Raw genomic sequence first — 14,822 nt, 5'->3', positions numbered from 1 at the left:
TTTTAAAAGATATGTACGGGAGTCCAATTTTTATAATTCTTTTTTTCAATTGAAATAGTTATTTAATTTAACACTGTATCATGGAGACATGGAACAATTTTTTTTTGTATGCCACATAAATTAAAAATTATTTAATTATGAACTTAATTTGAAGAATATAAAGGTAGAAAAAAAACATATAAAAGCTTTAACATTTAGCATTAATTCAATGCCTTTATTTAAACTTTGATATTAAACTTTTTTTTAAATTTTAAACTTACCTGCTTATTTTAATGTTAATTTTATTACATGTTTGGAAGTTTAAATTATATTTTCAGATAGCTCTTTATTTTTGAAGTTTTGAGAACTAAATGTTGAATTGCATTAGGGTTTCAGTATAATTGCTTAAAAACCCAATATAATTTAAACATTTGGTTGGATTCTTTCTTTGGCAATTTGATGAACTTGAATTATTGATTAGCAAGACATCATAGCTCAATCTTTTGGCTGAGTTAGTTTTTATTGACAAAGCATGATAGAGGAATATTGAAATTCTCATGCCTCAAATGATTCTTAAGCATGAGTATGTATACATTATTATTATTTACAGTATGTGTAGAGTTTGAAATTGTATTAGTTACACTAATACTTTATAACAATAAATATAAGTTTTCCTTTTAATTTAAGGTATGATACCTTGTTAAAAATGATTTTAACAACTTTTTAAATGGATTTTATTATCAATAATAATTAAGCATTTATTTTTCTTGATTTAAGGTCAAAATAAAGTTTTCTGTTCAATTATTGAAACAAAAATAAAAGCTTAACTATAATTTAGTTGTAATAAAAATAAATAGTTACAGTAAAGGAATTTACAATTTACTAAAAGTACCATTAAAACTGAAATAATAAAGCAGTGCAATTAATTCCAAATTGTGTAAATTTCATGCAAGAAAATAGCTTTTAATTACAGCTTTTTAATTTTCTTATAAATAAAATCAAGAGGTATAATTACAAAAATGCCAACTCAAAATAATTTTTTTTTAAACTATTGTAGACGTATTTATTTTTCATACAGATTATTATTTAATCTGGAAACTTTTTATGTATTCCTTGATTTATGAATGTAATGATTTGACTTTACAATATTGGGAAGTTTTTTTATTTTTGAACGAAAAGAATCGCAATTTATTTTCTTTGAAAATAAAACAATAATTTTCTATAAAAAAATTTCAGTAAAAAATTTCATTCTGCCTGTTGTCTAAAATTATGATAGCTAAAAATGAACTGGAAGAGACTTGGAATAGTTAACATGCTTGATATTATTTTAATATTCTTTAACATGGTACGTGAATAAGTTTTGTAAAACAGAACATAAATAAAAATAAAAAATTTGAAATTCAGAACAAAATAAAACTGCTGGTAAAGCTAATGAAATTCTTTACAATTTATTTAAAGTCATTTGTTTATATTATGGTGGCATAAAATTTTTTGTTATATGAAGATTACATTTGTTTATTTCAAAAGTACGATTTCCATTTAAATTAATTAACTATAATATAATTAGATTTTATATTATGTGTATTATATTTCTTATTTTTTTAAAGATATTTGTTGAACGCTCAAGTAGTAATAAGCTTTTGAGTACTATAAATATTGGCCACATGACCAATTCTATACCTACTCATGGAATAGGTGTTATGTTAATTAATCAACATTATGTTAATTACTCAACAGTAAGCGACTTAAACATTTTTTAATATGATATAATTTTTTAAAATTAAAGTTGCATGATGTTATTATTTAATTTTAGATAAATTTTGTTCACTAATTTCTGAGGAAAAGTTTCAAATGAGCACATCAAATTAAGATGAACCCTTTGATGGTTTTAAACGGGCTCAGCTCGCAATTGAATCGTGCTTCATAATGCGTGCAAACGAGTTCTGCTCGGGAGAAAGATTTCGACCAAAATGTTTAGAAACGATCAGTAGTCTTGTAGAGAAATTTTTCCCAATGCTGACGAGTTGACCTCGTTCGCCGTTATTATTCTGCATTCATTATGTTGCAAACGAATCCTACTCGCGAAATTTAGTTAGTTTTACTGTGTACAGATGGCAGTACGGGTTCCATTAATTTCTTGTCATAATGAAGCGGGAATTTTTCTTTTTACCTTGTCATTTTTATGCATATTTTGGCACGATTTTTAGGGTGCTTGTAAAGTAAAATGGCTCATAAACGAAAGCTAGATAATGATGATGCAGAAAGCTTATCAAGTTTTGATTCTGATGAAGACTTTGTTCACAGTATTTGGGTAATTACTGTATTTAAATGATTCATAAAGTTTTACTTTTAGTTGTATTTATTGAGTCCTTTCAATTTAATATTTGTCTTATATTTATAATTAACTATTATTATTTATATAATTGATTATAATCATTTAGAATTTACTATTAAATAGTATCGTTTATTAATTATTTTAAAGTACGTAAAAACTATTATTTATGTACTACAAATACTTTAAGAAATTTTTTAAAGCGCGTGAGGCGGGCTATCTATGGCATCGCCAGAGAAGGATGACATTTTCGGAAGAACGACGGGGGAAAACAGCTGCCATTTTCAAATACTGTTTACTAGTAATACTGTGTGAATTAAGTCAACGAAAACTGCTCATTTCCTTGACCGTCAAAGGGTTAATAAAGGGTGAATTTTTTTACTATTTTGCCTTTACAATAAGAATGATCTAAAAAAATTTGTACTTAAGTAATAAATTAAATAATTAATATTTTTTACTTCAGTATTAGACGTAGCCTTGTCATTTTGAACTCAATCCAGAAGACAAAGGAACTCTTCGATTAATTATCGGGAGAAATTTGCCTTTGTTGAGGATTTTTAGATGAAACTAACACGCATTTGTGTAACATGGAGAGGGAAGCCACGAAAACTTCCCACGGTCAGCCTGACGACAAAGTGACTCTAATCCATGATCCGTCAACCACTGAGGATATTTCTGGTCAGCACTGTGGTCGATGTAAGCCGACCAGCCATCGCTAGGACTAGAACTCGGTTCATCTCATTGGAAGCCGAACACTCTATCTCTGATCCATCGCAATGAAATGCATCTATTAACGGTGCTGACATGAAATATCCTCAGTGGTAGACGGATCATGGGTTAGAGTCTCCTTGCAGTCAGACTAACCATGGGAGGTTCTCGTGGTCTTCCTCTCCATGTAACGCAAATGCGGGTGAGCTCCATCAAAAAGTCCTCCCCGAAGGCAAAATTTCTCCTAATACACAATCCAGGAGTTCCCTTGTCTTCTGGATTGGGTTCAAAATGACAAAGCTACAGAGTTGAGCATTGGTAGTCGTAAACCCATAAAATTGGGTCGGCTGTTCAACGACGGTTACAAAATAAAATAAAAAGTCGCTGTTTTGTTAAACTCGTTGACCGATTTAAAATTCCAACACACATGCCATTTTAAATTTATGAACTTAGAATTACGAAAAACACTTAAAGATTGAATTTATAATGCGGCATTCTTAAAAATATACCAATTTTAAGTCAGTTTTAAAATTCACTCAATATCACTAAATCTTAAACTGAAGGTTAAACTAAAGGGAAGAGTCAACGGATGAACCTACTTTAGTCTGGCAATTTGAGAGGTGTAGCATAAGGGGGGAGAAAAACGAAATTCTTTTGTCTTTTAAATTGAACTGTCAAAATACTCATGGTTGAAAGAAGAACAATGCCGAATTTTTATTAAAATCATTCTGACAATTGTAAACAAAAACTTTTAAATGCAATAAATAAAAAAAAAGTACGCTGCATTAGAAACATGTATAAGTTAAAAATTCTGTTAAATTTTTAAATTCCAAAAATTTATCTACAAATCAATCCTCTTTTAAATTTTTCGAAAGCTTATTTCATGCAAACACGTCGTCAATTAACTACTATAAAAATATGCATATAGTAAGTTTTTTCCCCCTTCCAATTTTATAATGGTAATTATATTCTCCCTAATAACCTGTAAGGTTACGTAATTTATCCTCCTCAGTGGTAGATGGATTATGGGTTAGAGTCCTCTTGCCATCAGGCCAATTATGGGGGGTTTTCGTGGTTTTCCTCTCCCCGTAACGAAATGCTGGGTAGTTCCATCGAAAAGTTCTCCACGAAGGCAAAATTTATCCCCATACCATATCCAGGAGTTCCCTTGTCTTCTGGATTGAGTTATTAATTGCAAGACTATGGAGTTGAACATTGGTAGCCATAAACTCAAATTTGGGTCTGCTGTTCAAGGAAAGCTATAAAGAACCTGCAATGAGTCGTGGTTTCTCAGGGGATGCAGCGTTCGCTTACCAATGAGGTGAACTGGGTGCGAATCCCAGCGATGGCTGGTGGATACGAATTCCGCACCCGGCTCGCACAGTGCTGATGTAAAATATACTCAGTGGTAGACAGATCATAGGTTAGAAGTCCCCTTGCTGCCAAGCTAACCATGGAGAATTTTCTTGGTTTTCCTCTCCATGTAACGCAAATGCGGGTTAGTTTCATCGAAAAGTCTCCCAATACTTGATCGAGTTTCCTTGTATTCTGGATTATGCACCTTGTCTACGCTACGCACTCTGTCTACGATTAGCTATTACAAGGCATCATTACTGTAACATACAGACTGGTTTATTGTTTTTTTATTCATTTATTATCTCTTTAAACACTTAATACACATATTTCAGAACCAGAATCAGTTAGAATACGAGCTTTCTGCTATTGCGAATATTTTATATCTTATTACACCAATCACAGTAAGTGAAATAACACACTTAGTGTTTTGACTTAGATTTGTGGCGTAGAAAAGCTGATGACACCATTCGGTAGTGTGCCCCACAGATTGAGCAGAATCGAATTCATTTTCCCTCCTCCCCGACAGTGACTTATTTACGACTTCATTGGGTGTTTTTATTTTTAGACTCCATGTTTTTCATTTCTTTCGTGAAGTGAAATTAACTTGTGAAATTTACCACAGAAGCAATTTTTAAATGAACACTTTTTTACAATGGAATTAGGGGATAAACATTTTGATCTTTAACCACGTCTCTTCGCTCATACACTGAAAGTCTTTTAAATGTAGGACAAATGTTTAATGGACGTTTTTTGTTACTCAAACACATATCACAGGTCGAGTAGCCAAACCATTCAACAAAAAATAAGCACCTCTTAAAGCACTCAAAATTTATTTTTAAACTCTATATACATTAACATAATGCAAAATAATTTTCAGTGCCGGATTAGCGTGGTTGGTAGGACACTGGGCCCAAGAGGTCGTGGGTTCGATCCTCGCCAGCCGAAGACTACCCGTATAGTAAATGGTGATTGATGCACGTTAAATCTGTCGAGTCTCAAAGTCCTCCATGTTCCCATAACTACTCATACCTCTAGGGGTACTGATCCAGGATTTTCCTTGTCTTCTAGATTGGTTCAAAATTACAAGGCTACGGAGATGAACATTAGTAGTCGCAAACCTAAAATTGGGTCGGCTGTTCAACGACGATTACAAAATAAAATAAAATAATTTTCAAAGACTTTCCATGATCATTATAAAATAACTAATTTCTGGTAAAGAACACTTTTTCTAGATTTTATTAGCCATTATTAAATGATCAAAAGATTTTTTGGTTCGATATCAGAGAGGGAAATATGAAGTCTGAAATTGAGAATATCTTGGAAAATGCAGCAGAGTTGCACATCAGAGTTCAATAATCCAACCGGACCCAGCTCAGTAGACACACATGCGGACTCACAAGTATTTTATCAATCATGTAAGGTGATTGGTGCTTTCATACGCTATGGACCGAAGGTACGCCGAAATGGATTGTGGTATAAAAAATTGTGACCTCGTCGAATAAAACAATGTGAAAAGCCCACTATACGTGACGAGAACATAAGAAAAAAATGTCATTTTAAAAAAGGAGAAATTGAGCACTTTTTAAAAACACCCAATGTTAAAAGCACCTTAAGGGCTTTTAAAAACGAAAATCGGAAATAAGCACTTTTTAAAAATGCTACGCCCCATGATATCATAATTTTTATTTTTCTAATGATTGAAAATATATTTGTTATTATAAACCCTTAGTTCAGTTCTTTTCTCAGCTATAATTTTCCCTCAAGATGTAAAACGTAGGTCACATTCCTTTGCTAACTCAAGAGGTTAAAACAATTTTTCTGCCTGCCTAACGTTAATGTATGAGGCTATATTTCGGTCTTGAGTCTGAAACAATCCATGTGACACTATGAATTGCTTTAAAGTTTCAAATACTTACGCTGACTTGTGTACTCATAAGAAAAAACGGTTTTTCGATATAATAATGCTGGTCCTTTTGTCGTAGTGGTCTTTCAGAGATTTCGGGGAACGAATCTGTTCATATCACCATGCGGAATTTTTGTTTCTTTGCTACCCTGCTAGATTTGATTTGATTTATTCACATGCATAAAATTAAAATTCAATCAAGCCCTTCATTTTATTCAATTTGACCTTTGTCAAATCTAAGAACAGATAGCACAAATTTGATAAAGTTACAATTAGGGTTAGAACGGAATTCGAACCCGATACCTCTGCGCTTCAAAGTATTCGGCAGGAGGACACGCATCTTGACTAAAACGATTAGAGAAAAGGCACAGACTTAATAGGGAAGGTAACTGAGTATCTAATGTCTCGAGAGGAAAAAGAGAAGGTTTCAATGTTGTGTCTGAAGTTACTAAAAGACCTCAGCGCTTTAACGGAGTGGAACCAACACCAACTGCATGGAGATAATGACTTCAAGTCGAACCGAATACAACCGAATTGAGTTTGATACAACCGAAATCAAAATCATCACCTTCTTCGCACCACAAGCATTGAATGAAAGGTTAACCGAAGTGAACAGACAACAGCAATATATGTTCTTTATCATCTTACAATTTGGGGCAATATAATTTACAAATCTTTACTTGAATAAAGTTAAGAGCTGGTTGCTTAAGAACTGGAACAGTACAGGCATGATTCACCGGTTGGGGAGCGTGGTGCAAAGATCGGGCGATTACTTCCTTCTGTCCGATATAAACTGTGGTAGTGTAATGCGCGTGAATTCGAATGAGTGATGATAAATCGCAGATCGTCACCATTAGAACATTAGAGAAGCTCTAGTGTGATTTTAACAACCAGACTATTTTATTTTATGTTATAACCGTCGTTAAACAGCCGACCCAAATTTTGGGTGTACGACTTCTGATGTACAACTCCGTATCCTTGTAATTTAAAACTCAATCCAGAAGACAAGGGAATTCCTAGATCAAGTATTGGGAGAAATGTTGCATTCGTGGAGGACTTTTTGATGGAACTAACCCCATTTGTGTTACATGGAGAGGAAGAACACGAGAACCTCCCATGGTTAGCCTGACGGCAAAGGGACTCTAACCAGCGATACGTCTACCACTGAGGATATTTCAGAACTGTGGTCGGTGTGAACCGAATGTGGATTCATATCGACCAGCCATTGGTGGAATTCAAACCCGGTTCACCTCATTGGAAGGCGAACGCTCTATCCCCTGAGCTCAGCATCTAAACTATTGTCTATTGAAATATTGTATCGTTCTATTAATTTATTTATTTTCTTTACATGCATATGCAAACTTGTATGCTAATTTAAAAGTATGGTTTATCAACCCTTGTCAATATCAAGAACAAATAGCTCAAGTTTGATATAGGCAGATGGGTATTTAATTTACGTCGTACTAGAGCTGCAGAAAGGGTTATTAGCAACGGTCTGGGAAACCTCCCTAAGGATGATTTGAAGACCTATCATCACAATTTTAATCCTCTGTAGAGGGACGGCTTGCACCCGAAGTCAAGCACTTTACGGTAGAACAGTTTCACGAGGACTGATATCGCGCAGAATCGGTCCATACGCCGGCGGATCAAAGCGGTTACCCACCCGCTTACTGACTTCAACCAGTAATACTTGACTTCGATATTCTATTGGGAACCGTGTCTTTACAATCACTGCGGAACAAAAACTCGAGAAGTATATTTCAATAATACATTCAGGATGGTGGTGGAATCCGTTACTTCCAAGTTAGAGAGCGTTTGGTGGAATGGTAAGACAACTTATCTAGGGAGGCCCCTTTTATCATTCTGTAAAAATGTCTTATTTACTTAACAACTTTTGCTAGAATTTTTCCCAACCCTGAAAAGTCACCTCATCACAACAAGACACAAACGAGTATTTTATTCATTGATACATGCATGCTTGTGTGCTCAATTACATGACATACATTCAATTACGCAAGCACTGGTTTTAATTCTTTATCAAGTAGATACGTAGGTACTTTATTTACGTCACACTAGAGCTGCACAATTGGCGACGGTCTGGGAAACATCCCTGAGGATAATTCGAAGACATACCATCACAATTTTGATCCTCTTTAGAAGGGATGGCACACCCGCTTCGGTAATCCGACGACCTACATGCGAAGTCGAGCACTTTATGGTGGAACAGCTTAACGAGGACCCATGCAGCACACCCCCGGTCCCTACGCAGATTAATCCAAATGGTCACCCGCCCGCTCACTGACCGCAGCCAGTGATGCTTGACTTCGGTGATCTGCTAGGAACCATGCCTCAACGATCAGTCCACTGCGGAACCTTCATCAAGTAGAAAGACAGATAGTACAATTTAAATAAGGACAGAACGAAGACACATCCTTGGTAGGACGGGATTCGAACCCGCTACCTCCACACTGCAGAACTTTTGGCAGGTGATAACGCTCGGCTCAGGGAGGCCCCAAAACCGCGAGTAGCATGGATCCTCTTCATCATCAATTCAATTCGATTTTGATAGACTATAATTGCCAATCGCTATCGATATTAAGGAATATAAAATACGGGGCAGGACTGGTACTAAACGAGCTCTTCGTATCTCTGCTTTGTTGTTGTTGTGGTTTTTTTCTTATGAGTTTGTAGACTAGTGTACTCAGTCCAATTTTTGATACAAACAGGATATGATGCGTCTTTCTAAGTCTAGTATTATTTGTACAGAACTTTACAGTAAGTCTTTTTCTAATTTTCGCTACTTTTACATACACTTAAAGTTTTTCGAGATAATTGATAGTATGCTTGTAAACTTAAAAATGATTGATATACCTATTTTATTGACTTGGTTCTCTTGTAATATTTCGAATATTTTGATGGGATATTGGCTTATTTAAAGTATTACTTTTAAAATTATCAGTTTCGCTAAGTTAAAATTCTTTTTAGATTATTGAGTAAAAACGACTTGAAATAAAATTGGAACAATGAAACTAAAGTTTTACAAAACAATAGTTTTAATGTTTTGTATATATTTTTTTCACAGGATTTAACGCGATTATTAGTTTTTAAATACTAGCACATACTTTAAATACTTTATCTAGCAGTCTGCTTTTAAAACTTTGTCATTTTTTCCCCTTCGATATTGAATTGACTTATAAAGTTTTGTGACTGTTTCAAACTTAATAAACTTGCCACTAAATTCCAAAACATTGCATATTCAAGCTTAATAAGGGAGTTTAGTGCTATAAATTTTTTCTAAATTTAGGTTGCATAAACTTTTAATTTTGTTAAACAAAGTCCTTGTGAAGCCCGAGCTCATTTCGTTTCTACCTTAGAATACTGAATTCACTATTTACCTGATAAGATGAGTTCTAGTTTTTCACCGATAATGACTTCAGTCGAGGGAAGGAAATGTGGGTGGGGGTTTTGGAATATACCATACAGTAAAAGACTTGTAAAAATTTATGTATTGAAAATCTTATTTTTATATTATACTAGTTATATTATATTTAGCTTCAAAATTTTGTTTAATTGAATAAGATGTGTGTGTAATCCATTACCTTTTATGTGTATGCAAAAGTTATAAATACAGTAGTTATTGCATTTACAATGTTATTTTTGTAATAAAACAATTTTAATTTATAATATATATACTATATATTAACTATAATAATATAAAGAACAAAATTAGAGTTAAATTTTCCATTTTTCGTCAATTTTTCTGAAATATGTCACTGTTAAGGGGTTAAGCTATAGTTTGTCTAAAGTAAGAACTCCCCTAGCCATTCGTCTGGAACCGTGACGGTGACTACTGTAACGAGTTATAACTAGTTGAAGTTTAGGTGTGGTGTCGTTGTTTAGAACAGGATTTGGCTCTGGTCGACGAGAGAAAGGGCAATCTTTTTTTTTCGGTCTATTTTGGTAGCCCTAGAGCAGGGATGAGCGCCTTTTCAACAAATCTGAGAAGTTTAGTGGGCTAAGTAAAATCTTCTAAAATACAAAACTCTATAAAAGTTTTAAAATATTTGAGATGAATGAAATTACGATTTGATTTTTAAAAGTTACTTATATTGAGTGTCGAAGTGAGGTGTACTTATTGTAAGGTACGAGGCTAAATGCTTGTCTGTTAGTCTACTTCTGAAATTATTTTTTTTCAAATGTTTGATAGTTAAAAACGCTTGTTCACGCGTATAAAATGAAGCAAGCATAGTACTGATTTTCTGGGCATGAGAGTTTAGATTTGGGAAACTAGTGTTTGGTAATTTGTAACTGTGGCATATTTAGAAGCAACTGTTTCAGATTGCTACATTGAAACTAAATTAATTAAAGCTGCAATTCCAACCTCACTGTTTCACAATTTATGTTGAAAGGCTCGGTATCTAATTCTATTTTACTGGCACTGAATTCTAGAAATCTTTAATATCGTTATGCAGTTAATTAGTTCGTATGTAGTTGTGCAAATGTGACAATCTTCAGGTGGTGCAATTAATTTTACCTACTGTACCTGACCGTATTATTAGACGCATTTCAAGATTCTGTGTAAAATCTTGATTATAACGTAATACGATACAGCATTATTGTTTTTACGCTACTGCAACCCGTTTGTACTCGTTTACGTTCGTGTATCAATTGGCTGAATTAGACTATAAATAATATAAATTCGACGATAGGATAAATTAGGCTATTTATTATATAAATATAGAATATTTATTCTATGAAGTTTTAGTATGTTATAATAATTAGACCAAATTATGAGACGCGCTGTAGTTTTTTAACTTGTTTTGCACGACTTTATATGCAATATTTTTATATTTAAACACACATGTAATGGGTTTTATTTAGGAGATTTTTATATAGTCCTATTAATAATTTTTTACCGTATTGCATAACAGTGGTAATAAATTTACAAACGATGGTAAAAAAGTGCAAACAGATTTCAGCTGCGTAAAAATAATACAGCTGTATCACTTGATAATTAAGATTTTACATAGAATCTTATAGTGCGTCTAATAGTTTGGCTAGTGACTGTAAACTAAAGATTTAGCATGGTAGCTTATGTTATGTTGTTAGATTATGCATAAAATGAAAATAATCTATTTCATGATTTTATTCGATGTTAAGAAATGCGCGGTAACTTCCTATGAGGTTGGGGAGTTTACTGCGTACTTTAAATTTCATTCGTAGGTCAACCACATCTAGCTACGAATATCAATCTAAAATTTCGTTAGGTTCTTCTGCAATTGTCAGAAACTAATTTTTTCAGGGCTTCTGAGTTAAACAGATTCGAAACAGTTAAAATCTCATTAGACAAGAAATTTGTCAGAGAACTGTAAAATGAACCAAAATATTAAGTCTTTAATTTTTTCCAATTCTTCTCAGAATTAGATTTTAATTTAACCTCCTGAATATATAATATCGAACTCTAATATTGTCGTAGTATTCGTTTAATATTATCTATCTATTAGTAATAAGTATACAACGTTCATCAACGAACCTTAAAGTATATTACGTAAAGTAATAAAAACATACTCCGCTGTGTATGCAACAAATTTTATATTTTTAATGACAGGTTTCCTATTTTCTTGCAGGATCCAAGAAGCTACCTGAAAATAGATGTTGTTGGTCATCATTATGCGATTTAGATTGGGTAAGGAAGTTAAGAATTATTTTGATCTGATCAATGCATTTTTTAATAGAAATTTTATTCCTTGAGTCTACTGTTTAACATTTCATCGTTAGAACGTTTTATTCATTAGCTTTTGAAAACCTTTTTAAATTTTTGATCTATCTTTTGAAATCATATTAATTTTTTCGCACTCACAAATGAAAATGAAAGTAGACTCATAAAGACACTTGAATATTTTTAAGCTTTGAAAATTTAACCTTTTTTGTCTGAATAAATTAAAAGATTAAATTTTCAATTTATTATATATTATATAAACTTTATATAAAGACATAGCATTTTCTGAAAGTTTCGAGTTTTTGCTCTCAGATATTTTGTTACAATTTAAATGCATTTCCAGAACGTAGATTTGGAGATTTTTTACTCCAGCACACATAACAGTTTACTTTAGACTTGCTTGAAACTTTGCATGTAGATTTTGTATAATGTTGGCGATGAACTAAGAGCTAGGGTGCAACTGTGAATTAGTTGTTTTTATCAAGCTTTAAGAATATTACATTTTTCATTAAAAATTCAATATTAATGTGTAGTTAAGTCTTTTTTTGAAATTATAAAATAGTCAAAAACTCGGGTAATAACATTAATTTAGGTATTTTGAAATTTAGAATTAGAATTTACTGTAGATCCGTTAGCGTGGCATGAAACATGTGTAGTTTTGAACTTATTTTGACTAATATTTTATACATTTTTAATCTTTACATTAAATATTAATTTTAAAAGTCTTAAAAATTGCGTAAATCCTTCCACGATCAGTCTGATGGTAACGAGCTTCTAAATCATGAACAGACTGAGGATATTTTACGTCAGAACTGTGGTCGGTTACAGCGAAGAGCAGAATTGGTATCTATCAGCCTATGCTAAGGTACTAGTATCATTGGAAGGCTTACGCTCAGGAGGGGGGGGGGGGGCACCACGGCTCTTAATTGGTTTTTTTTAAGGCTACAGTGAACTACTCCCAAAATCGTGAAACTCTCGAGTCTATTTTCTAACTTTGACCATTTTATAATAAAATGATATAAAAAGCATAATAAAATCAAGAATTTGTAAAAACATTTGACAATATTAGTGTTATTTTGCTTTTTATTAGGAAAAAGTTTTTTCTCAATAAAAACTTTTGCATTGAACTGAAAATTGATTTAGTTCATGCTCTATAATTTTGACTATACCATGAAACTTTTTTGACACTCTAGACCAATAAAAACTTTTCGCAACTTATTTTGAAATTTTCTCGCTGCAACATATTTTATAGTAATTTTAATGTTCCAAAACGTTAATAAAGGGACTATTTTCATGTTTTTTTGCCGAAACTTGCTTTTTCTACTCAGTATGGAAATTAGGTTGAAAATTGTCTAGATTTTCCCTACATTTTAAAAGAAATATGGAGTTAAAATTATCAAATCTTAAAATTTAAAGAGAAATTTAGTGCAAAGATCTTATTTAAACTTAAAAATTGAAAATTTTTTTTAAGAATTTAAAATTTTTCTTGTTATAGCATGAATTATGTATAAAATTATTTTTTAATATTCTCTCTAAATATAAACAAGTTACAGCAATGTATCAGTTATTTTTTAAGAATTGAGCAGTGTAAAATATTTGTGTTTCATTTAAATACTTGGTTGTACGGGGGGTGTTAACTTCTGCTGATAAGAGCTCCTAATGATCAGGAGGCTAATGAAATTTGGTCATTTCACCAAACCTCCAAAATAACTTTTACGACTGTAAATTTTTTAATTCCGTGGTTATTTAAAGTTTTTGGTAATTGAAATTTCGTTTTCATTTAAACTTCGTCAGCATTTGTTAATATAGACTTCTGTGATAGATATTTGAAAAGCACGCACATAGCTCAGAGGTCCTGTGAGTAGGAATTTAAATTGTTCGGACTGATATGAACATCGTTACAAGTTTTTAAGATTTTGTAAAATGATGAAGTTTTTGTAAATGACTCGGGAGGTTTACTGAGATTTGCGTAGCTAATAGTTATAAAACTTCACCCAATAATATCAAACGCTGCCTCTAAGTTTTTTACTAACTAACCCTATGTTTAATTTGACCATAGGAGTAAAGACATTTTGTTTTATGTTTAAAACTAGGCTTTGCATTGAGTACTTCATCGTCATTAAGTCACCTTGGGGAGCATATTTTCAAAGATGTCCACTGCTGACCTATCTGCCATGAGGATCAGTCCTGTCAAGATGTCCACTGCTGACCTATCTGCCACGAGGATCAGTCTGTCAAGATGTCCACTGCTGACCTATCTGCCACGAGGATCAGTCTGTCAAGATGTCCACTGCTGACCTATCTGCCACGAGGATCAGTCTGTCAAGATGTCCACTGCTGACCTATCTGCCACGAGGATCAGTCCTGTCAAGATGTCCACTGCTGACCTATCTGCCACGAGGATCAGTCTGTCAAGATGTCCACTGCTGACCTATCTGCCACGAGGATCAGTCTGCCAAGATGTCCACTGCTGACCTATCTGCCACGAGGATCAGTCTGCCAAGTTGTCCACTGCTGGACCTATCTGCCACGAGGATCAGTCTGCCAAGATGTCCACTGCTGACCTATCTGCCACGAGGATCAGTCTGCCAAGATGTCCACTGCTGACCTATCTGCCACGAGGATCAGTCTGCCAAGATGTCCACTGCTGACCTATCTGCCACGAGGATCAGTCTGCCAAGATGCCACTGCTGACCTATCTGCCACGAGGATCAGTCTGCAAGATGTCCACTGCTGACCTATCTGCCACGAGGATCAGTCTGCAAGATGTCCACTGCTGACCTATCTGCCACGAGGATCAGTCTGCCAAGATGTCCACTGCTGAC

The 14,822-nt window shown here is 33.5% G+C and overlaps 1 long non-coding RNA gene across 1 annotated transcript; it reads left to right on the top strand.

Moving 5' to 3' along the window:
* Positions 1-8,260: 8,260 nt before the first annotated feature.
* LOC147812580 (uncharacterized) lies at positions 8,261-14,369 on the top strand. Its single transcript, XR_015432906.1, has 3 exons — positions 8,261-9,053; positions 11,906-11,964; positions 14,091-14,369. It is a non-coding gene; the product is annotated as an uncharacterized LOC147812580 (long non-coding RNA).
* The last annotated feature ends 453 nt before the right edge of the window (positions 14,370-14,822 follow it).

Source organism: Parasteatoda tepidariorum, chromosome 4 (genome assembly GCF_982258835.1).
Source record: "Parasteatoda tepidariorum strain Cologne lab strain chromosome 4, Ptep-v5.0, whole genome shotgun sequence".
NCBI lineage: Eukaryota > Metazoa > Arthropoda > Arachnida > Araneae > Theridiidae > Parasteatoda > Parasteatoda tepidariorum.
Note: the sequence above shows the minus strand (reverse complement) of the source record. Positions and strands in the feature narration are given on the sequence as shown.